We start from the raw sequence: 9758 nt of genomic DNA on the forward strand, positions 1-9758 counted from the left end.
CTAGAAGTGATAAAAGTTTAGCTGCAATATTTCTTTCCCTTTTTTCAATGAAATTTACAAGCCCTATTATTTTGAAGCGAGAACTAGGGGCTTATAGGTCAAAAAATCTCCCAAAGACGACCTCATTTTAAAAACTGCACCCCTCAAATGTTTTCAAAACGGCAAGAAAGTGATCACAGGAATTGACTCAAACTGGACTGAAAATAAAATCTATAAAAATGTTACTTTAGCCCCAATTTTTTTTATTTCTTCAAGGGTAATGAGAGTAAATAGACTTCCGAATTTATTGTGCAATTTCTCCTGTGTTGATAGATACCCAGTATGTGGTCAGAAGCTTGAAAGTGATATTGCGCTAACTGAATTTTGGAGGACAGTTTTCGTTGGAGTAGTTTGTGGATTCCAAGTCTCATTTGCAGAACACTTGCGGTGCCAGAACAACAAAAATCTACTACAAATAATCTTGTTTGAGGCCTTCGCCACATGTCCTGATGTTTCCAATACTGTCAAAAACAGTACCGCTGTGATCAGTGTCTGTGTCTACAGTCCGTGTGCACCATCCATGTGATACATACTGGAATAAAATGCAGAATAGAAATTTTTAGACAGAAAGATAAATATCCGTGAGATACATAATTAGTGCCATGTACATGTAGTTTACTGTATTTGTAGATAATAAGTGAAAAAAACAAGTCGCTCCCCTATTTTTCATAATCAGCCAAGGTAAACAGACAGTTGTGGGCTTATATTATCAGGGTGGGAAGGTGCCTGGTTATTGGATTCTTCCCACCCTAAAAATACAAGCCCGCAGCCACCCCAAAATTGATGCGCCTATTCTGGTGCTTTGCTCGGTATGGTGTCAATATATTACATAGCCAACACCTGTCTAACAGCTGCAGCTGACGCAGAGTTTTGGTTATTGCTGTTAACCATTTGCATGGAACATGCACTCTGGCTCCCACGTCACCCCTACGACTTGATCACAAGGGTCTGATGGGTTACTATGACAGCCATGGGTCTGCTGAAGACCTCCTGTGAAGCCCAGCTTTAGGCATCATTCACATACCCGTTTTTTGTGTACGAGTACAATCTGTGTTTTTCAAGGGTAGCGCTTGTAATAATAATAATAATAATTTTTATTTAAATAGAGCCAACATATTCCGCAGCGCTTTACAAATTATAGAGGGGACTTGTACAGACAATAGACATTACAGCATAACAGAAATCACAGTTCAAAACAGATACCAGTAGGAATGAGGGCCCTGCTCGCAAGCTTACAAACTATGAGGAAAAGGGGAGACACGAGAGGTGGATGGTAAAATTGCTTTAGTTATTTGGACCAGCCATAGTGTAAGGCTCGGGTGTTCATGTAAAGCTGCATGAACCAGTTAACAGCCTAAGTATGTAGCAGTACAGACACAGAGTGCTATTAACTGCATAAAGTTTGAGAACATGATGCGAGAAACCTGATTGTTTTTTTTTCTTTTTTTTGAATGGGCCACACAGGGATGGTTAGGTTAATGCATTGAGGCGGTAGGCCAGTCTGAACAAATGAGTTTTTAGGGCACGCTTAACTGTGGGGATTGGGGATTAATCGTATTAACCTAGGTAATGCATTCCAAAGAATTGGCGCAGCATGTGTAAAGTCTTGGAGACGGGAGTGGGAGGTTCTGATTATTGAGGATGCTAACCTGAGGTCATTAGCGGAGCGGAGGGCACGGGTAGGGTGGTAGACTGAGACCAGAGAGGAGATGTAGGGTGGTGCTGAGCCATGGAGTGCTTTGTGGATGAGGGTAGTAGTTTTGTACTGGATTCTGGAGTGGATGGGTAGCCAGTGTAATGACTGGCACAAGGTAGAGGCATCGGTGTAACGGTTGGTGAGGAATATGATTCTGGCAGCAGCATTCAGGACAGATTGGAGCGGGGAGAGTTTGGTAAGAGGGAGGCCGATTAGAGAGTTACAATAGTCCAGACGAGAATGAATAAGTGATACAGTAAAAGTTTTTGCAGAGTTGAAAGTAAGAAAAGGGCGAATTCTAGAAATGTTTTTGAGATGCAGATAAGAAGAGCGAGCCAGTGATCGGATGTGAGGGGTGAATGAAAGCTCGGAATCAAGGATGACCCCAAGGCAGCGGGCATGTTGCTTTGGAGTAATGGTGGAACCGCATACGGAGATGGCAATGTCAGGCCAAGATAGGCTAGTAGAGGGAGAGAACATGAGGAGTTCAGTTTTTGACAGGTTCAGTTTCAAAAAGAGGGAGGACGTGATGTTAGAGACAGCGATAAGACAATCACTGGTGTTTTCTAAAAAGATCGGCGTGATAACAGGAGAAGAGGTGTATAATTGGGTGTAGTCAGCATAGAGATGGTACTGGAAACCAAATCTACTGATTGTTTGTCCAATAGGGGCAGTATACAAAGAGAAGAGGAGGGGGCCTAGGACTGATCCTTGAGGAACCCCAACAGTAAGGGGAAGGTGAGAGGAGGAGGAACCAGCAAAACATACAGTGAAGGATCGGTCAGAGAGATAGGAGGAGAACCAAGAGAGAACGGTGTCCTTGAGGCCAATGGAGCAGAGTGAGGAGGAGCTGATGATCCACAGTGTCGAATGCTGTGGAGAGATCCAAGAGAATTAGCATGGAGTAGTGACCATTACATTTAGCTGTTAGTAGGTCATTAGAGACTTTAGTGAGGGCAGTTTCAGTAGAGTGTAAAGAGCGGAAGCCAGATTGAAGAGGGTCGAGAAGAGAGTTATCTGAGAGATAGCGGGTAAGACGGGAGTGGACCAGGCGTTCGAGGGGTTTAGAGATGAAGGGAAGATTAGAGACAGGTCTATAATTAGCGGCACAATTTTGGTCGAGGGAGGGTTTTTTAAGTAATGGATGTATGATGGCATGCTTAAATGAGGAGGGAAAAATACCGGAAGTGAGGGAAAGGTTGAATATTTTTGTTAGGTGAGAGGTGACAGCCGGGGAAAGGGACTGGAGGAGATGTGACGGAAAGGGGTCACTGGTGCAAGTGGTCGGGCGAGAAGATGCAGGGAGCCTGTTTACTTCTTCTTCTGTAACTGGTTCAAAGTCAGAGAGTGAACTAGATGCAGTGGGGGAGGGAGGACAGTGCATGGTATGAAGAGTTTGGGAGATGATTTCTTGTCGAATGTGGTCAATTTTTTCTTTGAAGTAATTGACCAAATCGTCAGCGCGGAGATCTGTGGTTGGGGCCTGCTCTCTTGGGTTGAGTAGGGACTGGAACGTGTCAAAGAGATGTTTAGGGTTATTTGACAGTGAGGTGATGAGGGTGTTAAAATAGGTTTGTTTGGAGAGGTGAAGGGCAGAGTTGTATGTTTTTAGCATGAACTTATAATGGATGAAATCTTCGGGTAGATTAGATTTTCTCCACAGACGTTCAGCGCACCTGGAGCACCGCTGCAGGAAACGTGTTTGCAGCGTGTGCCACGGTTGTCGCCGTCTGTGCCGAGTTGTTCTATGTATAGGAGGAGCAGCTTCATCCAGGGCACTTTGCAGGGTTTCATTGTAATGCGCTTGTACCTATAATACTGTCACTTCACATGTCCAGGATTTTTCTTGGTCCTTGCAAAATCACGATATTTACCCAAATGTCAGATGCCACTAGATAGGATAAGATCGAAAAAGTTTAGTTTTTCTGTTTGTATTCTGAGGAAAAACTGATGAAACTACAGTGTTGAGCAAATTTATTGGGACAAAGCATTTTTTAAGTAAAATCGTAAGTTGGTTACCAGTCAGTGATTCAAACCAGTTTTAATATATAATAAATAAGTCTTGGTCAACTAGCCAGTGGAAAAAGGTAATTTTCAGAATTAGTATGTAACAGTGCATTATAACATTTTATTTTTTTGCTTTGTCCCAATTAATTTGCACAGCACTGTAATAAATGATTGCCTACGTCAGTCCAATTACAGTGATACCAATCAGGATTCCAGGTCATTTTTACTGCCCAATAAACACTGTAAAAACAGAACCCAAACAAACAGAGCAGGATTGCATTTTTTTCACTAGTTAATCACAGTTGAGTTTTTTTCCTGTTTTTATGTACATTATACGATAAAATAAAAGGTGTCATTCAAAACTATATTTTTTCCTTCTAAAAACAAGCTTTCCTACATCTAATTAGAAGAAAAAGCGCAAAAAAAACCTCTGGTTCTTTATAGGGATAATATTGGGTTGTAAAAAAATTAGACTTTAGTTTCTTTTCTATGAAAATGTTTCTTTAACACCAAATTTCTGATTTTCATAAGGACAACAGAAGAAAATGGAACCCTCAACTTGTACAATTTTTATGAGTATGCTGATATCCCATGGGTGTTTGGAGGCTATTGTTTTAGGCACACAACTGGGCTATTAAGGGAAAGAACGCAATTTGACTAGTGGAACGCAGTTGTTGCTGATTTAGTGTATGCTCACATGTTGACTTTTTCCTGCATTTTTGCAGCTTTTTGCTGAACCAGTAAAATGATTTTTGAAATTTCATGCAGTTTATTTTTTTCCTTGCATATTTATAGCAGTTGCAATGCTGCATCATGTCTATTCTTTCAGCTTATTTTTTGCAGCGGTTTTCACACATTCAAATGAATGGGTAAAAACTCATAAGAAACCACATGCATAAACGCGTGTATTTTACGGAGCGGTTTTGCCTGCTAAAGCTATGTGTGCACGTTGCGGATTTGCTTGTGGAAATTTTTTTGTGCAGTTTCTGCATCTGTTGGCAGAAAACGCAGTTGAAATTCCACGCGGTTTGTATGCGTTTTTGATGCGGCTTTTCATGTGGTTTTTCATGTGGGTTTGGATGCGTTTTCGTAAGATAAATAAAGATATATTATTACAAAAAAATTGTGATGTAATTTCCTTGTTCAACCTCTTCAGCCAGATACCCTCATTAATATTAAATAAAAACACACACACAGTCACCAGCCTATGTAGGAGCATTAACATAATTAACCTACATATGCTGTAACAAAAAAGCAACTGTCAGAAATCTTCGTGAAACGCAATATCTGTATGGGCTCCCGCGTAATTTTAATAACAGCAGAGGGAAAGCTGAGGGCTGATGTTGATATTCTAGGAAGGAGCCAATAGCCATAAAGGTTCCCAGGCTATTCATATCAGCTCACAGCTGTTTGCTTAGCCTTTACTGGCTAGTTTACAGGGGAACCCCATGGAAAAATTGACATGGGTTCCCCCATGAAATCGAACTAGCAAAGGCTAGGCAGACAGCTGCGGGCTGATATTAATAGCCTGGGAAGGGGCCGTGGATATTGGCCTCCCCCCGCCTAAGGCTATGTTCACACGCTGCGGATTTTGCTGCAGATCCGCAGCTGCGGATCCTCAGCAGTTTCCCATGCGTTTACAGTACAATGTAAACCTATGGGAAACACAATCCGCGGTGCACATGCTGCGGAAAAAACCACGTGGAAACGCAGCGGTTTACATTCTGCAGCATGTCAATTCTTTGTGCGTTATCCGCAGCAGTTTTACACCTGCTCCATAATAGAAAACCGCAGGTGTAAAACCGCAGTGGAATCCGCACAAAAACCGCTGTAAATCCGCAGGTAAAAAGCAGCGCTATCGGAAAAATCTGCAGCCCTCACAGATACGTCTGCACATAGCCTAAAAACATCAGCTGTCAGCCGCCCCAGAAATGGCACATCTTAAAGATGTGCCAATTCTGGCACTTGGCCTCTTTTCCCACTTGCCCTGTAGCAGTGGCAAATGGGGTTCATATTTATGGGGTTGATGTCGCTTTTGTATTGTCAGGTGACATCAAGCCCACAGCTTAGTAGTGGAGAAGCGTCTACAAGACACCTATCCATTACTAATCCTGTAGTTATATGGTAAATAAACACACAGCCAGAATAAAGTCATTTATTTGAAATAATCACATAGACTCCTTTGAGTCTTAATTTACCATACTTACTGAACGTTTAATCCCTCGTCTCCTGCAAAGAATAATAAACCAGCATATAATACTATCCTGTCCTACGTAGTCCATTTAAGGGCTTCTAGTCACTTGCACGAGACTCGGATGAGTCTCGCACGGCAATACCCCGGCACTGCACCTGGCACAGAGGAGCGGAGTGTGCGGCTGCATGTATTCCTATGCGGCCGCACGCTCCGATCTGAGTGCCGGGTGCAGAGCCGGGTTTTAAACATGCAAGACTCATCCGAGTTGCTCGCAAGTGATTAGGAGCCCTAATACCGAGTGTCCCATGGCGATCTCACGTGTAGAACAGTCACATCTGGAGATGTGACAGCTCTATCCGGCGATACACTGACAGGAGGTAATCGCTTCCGCAGTGTATCACTGAGCTGCCATGAGAGTTCACCGGAGTTCATCAGCTCTGGTGCTCTCACGGCACTACCGCTGTGTGAGAACTTTCCCACGCAGCCTTAAATGGACTACGGTGGAAAGGTTGAGTATATGTTGGTTTAATATTTTTGATTGTTTGCAGGAGACGTGGGCGTCGGGGATTAGGTGTTTGTTGAGTATGTATTGTGTATGTGAATATGTAAACTATGTAAATGTTTTGATTGAACACAGGCACCGGATGATGAGACTATTCTCCCATCGTCGGCTCATGCAGTCGCAGTCATATGTGACAAAAGACGCAGCCGGATGGGAGTTGACAACGCATGGGTACACACACAGACACACACACTCCTCCTGGCATCATTTCCCTTAGACAAACCGCAGCGTTCTTTGGCAGCAAACCTTTTTACGCCTGTGTTTTTGCTGCGGATTTGACTGACTCAATGGAAGTAGAAACGCTGCAGATCCGCAAAAAGAATTGACATGCTGCGGAAAATAAAACGCTGCAAATGAGGATGGAAATTTCCGGATCATGTGCGCAACACTTCAGGAATGTCATTGATTAACTGCTTAAGCAATCTATTGTGTTTTTGGAGCATTTCCACTCAGAAAAAAAGTGGAAACGCAACACATCTGCATCGTGTGCACATAGCCTAACACTCCAGCATTTGCAGCACATCTTTCTGTTTCAAATACTGAACGTGTGCACATAGACTTAGACTGCTGACTTCATGTCACATTTGAGGAGCTTCTCGGGTGCATAAAAGATCAGAGACCACAAACAAGTGACCCTATTTTGGAGACTACCCATCAAAGGAATTCATCTACGGGTGTGGAGAGCATCTTGAAGCCACATGTACTTCACAGAATAGTGCATCACGGCTGTGAAAATGGAAACAAAACAAACTTTTTTCCAATAAGAGGATGTGGTTTTAGGCTTAATTTTTCATTTTCTCAAGGATAACAGGAAAATATGGACTGCACAATTTGTTGTGCCATTTTTCCTGAGTATGCCAATACCCTATATGTAGTCAGAAACTACTGGTTGAGCGTACGGCAGGGCTCGGAATGGAAAGAGCGCTATTAACTCTTGGCAGACAATTTTAATTAGAATAGATTGCAAATGCCATGTAGAGGCACAGAGGAGGCAAAATAGCAGAAATCCCCAATAAGTGATCATACTGGTTGGTTCATTTTATGTGATTTGTGAACACTTCATCAATGAATTAGAACAAATCTCAAAAATAGTGGGAAATGAGTGACCATTGTAAGTATGTCGATAAAGAAACTGTGTTTCCAACAGAATTTAGAAGCTAGCAGATGACTACAGAATGGACCTGTTATTAAAATATTCTGACCCCCAATGACCAGAACAAGTAATTTGATCCTCAAATGATCAGGTTTTTAAAGCACTCTTTATAAGGTTATTAAAATATAACTTACTGTATCTGTTGACAGCAGTTGATACGGCATCAGAGGGCAGAGTCCAAAGACCATTCTTTCTGGTGCTGTTTCTCTGGCAAGTTACAGTGTCCAAAATGCCGATAAGAGTTAACACCAATGTTACTCCATTACATTCAGCATTCAGAGAACTGGTAGATCTGGAGCAAAACAGTAATTTTATCAAAATTGCAGCAAGCAGCCCCATAAGTGATACATTACTGGAATCTGCCTTTACATGATGCTGTTCACAGTTTAGTTAGGAAAATACTGGTGACAAATTTCCCTTAAAAAGAAGCGACAAACGTACTGAACAAACTAGAAGACCTCATGTAAAGTAAATCTGCAAAGGGATTATTAAGTGCACAGTAACAATGTGATTATGCTGTAGCGCAGGTGCCACGGCTGCCACCTGACTGCAGAAGCTTTTTTATTATTATTCAGTATGTACTGATATTCATTATGCAAATTGGGGGGGGGGGCAGTAACCTGTCAATAGTCTGCATTATGAATATATGATCAGAGCACCATATCCACCAACCCCACCCTAGGACACTAGAATCTCATTATCACAGAACTGAAAATAAAGATTAAGAAACCACAACACGGATTTCATTAACCAAGGTATCATTGTAACCAGTATAATGGTGCTGACCTGACACTGTGTGCAGATTACCATGCGCAAGCCTGCTAACAGGTTCCCTTAAAGGGAACCTATCACCCCGTTTTTTAAAGATTAGATAAAAATAGTGTGAAATAGGGGCAGAGCTGGGCTTTACATTAGTGCCTTTTTGGTGCCTTTACACCCCCGTTAGGCTGCCGAAATACCTTTGTGAAGTGGCCGTTTTGTCCTGTCACTCAAGTTGGTCAGGTCGGATGGGCGTGGTCACAGCGCTGTTTCTCCCCCAGAATCCTGCTCATCATTACGTTGGTGGCGTAGTGGTGTGCGCATGTCCAAAGAGAAGATCCACTGCCCAGGAGATTCAAAACAGCGCGGTCTTTGCTATTCGCCGTTTACCGGTGGGCGTGGCCATCTTTCCTGTGGCCGCGCGTGCACAGATGGAGCGCTCTGCTGCCCGGGGCATCAGGAAAATGGCCGCCGCGATCTCAATCTGCGCACGCGCGGAATCCCGCGGCCATTTTCCTGAAGCCCCGGGCAGCAGAGCGCTCCATCTGCGCACGCGCAGCCACAGGAAAGATGGCCGCGCCCACCGGTAAACGGCGAATAGCAAAGACCGCGCTGTTTTGAATCTCCTGGGCAGTGGCTCTTCTATTTGGACATGCGCACACCACTACGCCACCAACGTAATGATGAGCCTGATCTGGGGGAGAAACAGCGCTGTGACCACGCCCATCCGACCTGATCAACTTGAGTGACAGGACAAAACGGCCACTTCACAAAGGTATTTCGGCAGCCTAACGGGGGTGTAAAGGCACCAAAAAGGCACTAATGTAAAGCCCAGCTCTGCCCCTATTTCACACTATTTTTATCTAATCTTTAAAAAACGGGGTGATAGGTTCCCTTTAAGGGATTACCAACTGGCAAAACACCGTTGTTGTGTGCATGCACTGCTTTATATATGAGCTTTATACTTTTTTTTCTCTTTTATGTAGGTTAAGTTGTGGATAGCAGAGTGTACTGTAGTACCTTGGATCGTAGCCAAGCATAAGCAGCTTCCTGTTGTAACATGAGGAGACTTCAATAAAAATCTTGTTTCATTTACAAAGTGTAGTGTGATTTCTAAACTGATTAGGAAATTGCTGGGAAAGAAAAACATTCCAAGTGTAGCAAGTTTCTTTTGCACTGTAAGGCTATGGACCGTGTTCTGATGCTCCATATACTTTCATTGTAAAAGCTACTCCTACGTGACACAGATTGCATGACCCTGAAAGTCTCTAAGAAGCAAAGAACAACGATCCTGGAGAAAGTGGCGGTAGGTCAATATATAAAAAGGGACTCTCGGCACAGAATGACT

At 43.0% G+C, this 9758-nt stretch overlaps 1 protein-coding gene across 2 annotated transcripts in view; it reads left to right on the top strand.

The window, feature by feature from the left end:
* PRP4K (pre-mRNA processing factor kinase PRP4K) overlaps positions 1–9504 on the top strand; it is a 163828-nt gene extending 154324 nt beyond the window's left edge. Inside the window, exon 20 of one of the 2 annotated variants that reach the window (XR_013216943.1) lies at positions 9397–9504. The gene's annotated coding sequence lies outside the window, so the exon portion shown is untranslated. The remainder of the gene's footprint in view (positions 1–9396) is intronic. The other variant, XR_013216944.1, reaches the window with a different exon arrangement.
* The last annotated feature ends 254 nt before the right edge of the window (positions 9505–9758 follow it).

Source organism: Ranitomeya variabilis, chromosome 6 (genome assembly GCF_051348905.1).
Source record: "Ranitomeya variabilis isolate aRanVar5 chromosome 6, aRanVar5.hap1, whole genome shotgun sequence".
NCBI classification, from domain to species: Eukaryota; Metazoa; Chordata; class Amphibia; order Anura; family Dendrobatidae; genus Ranitomeya; species Ranitomeya variabilis.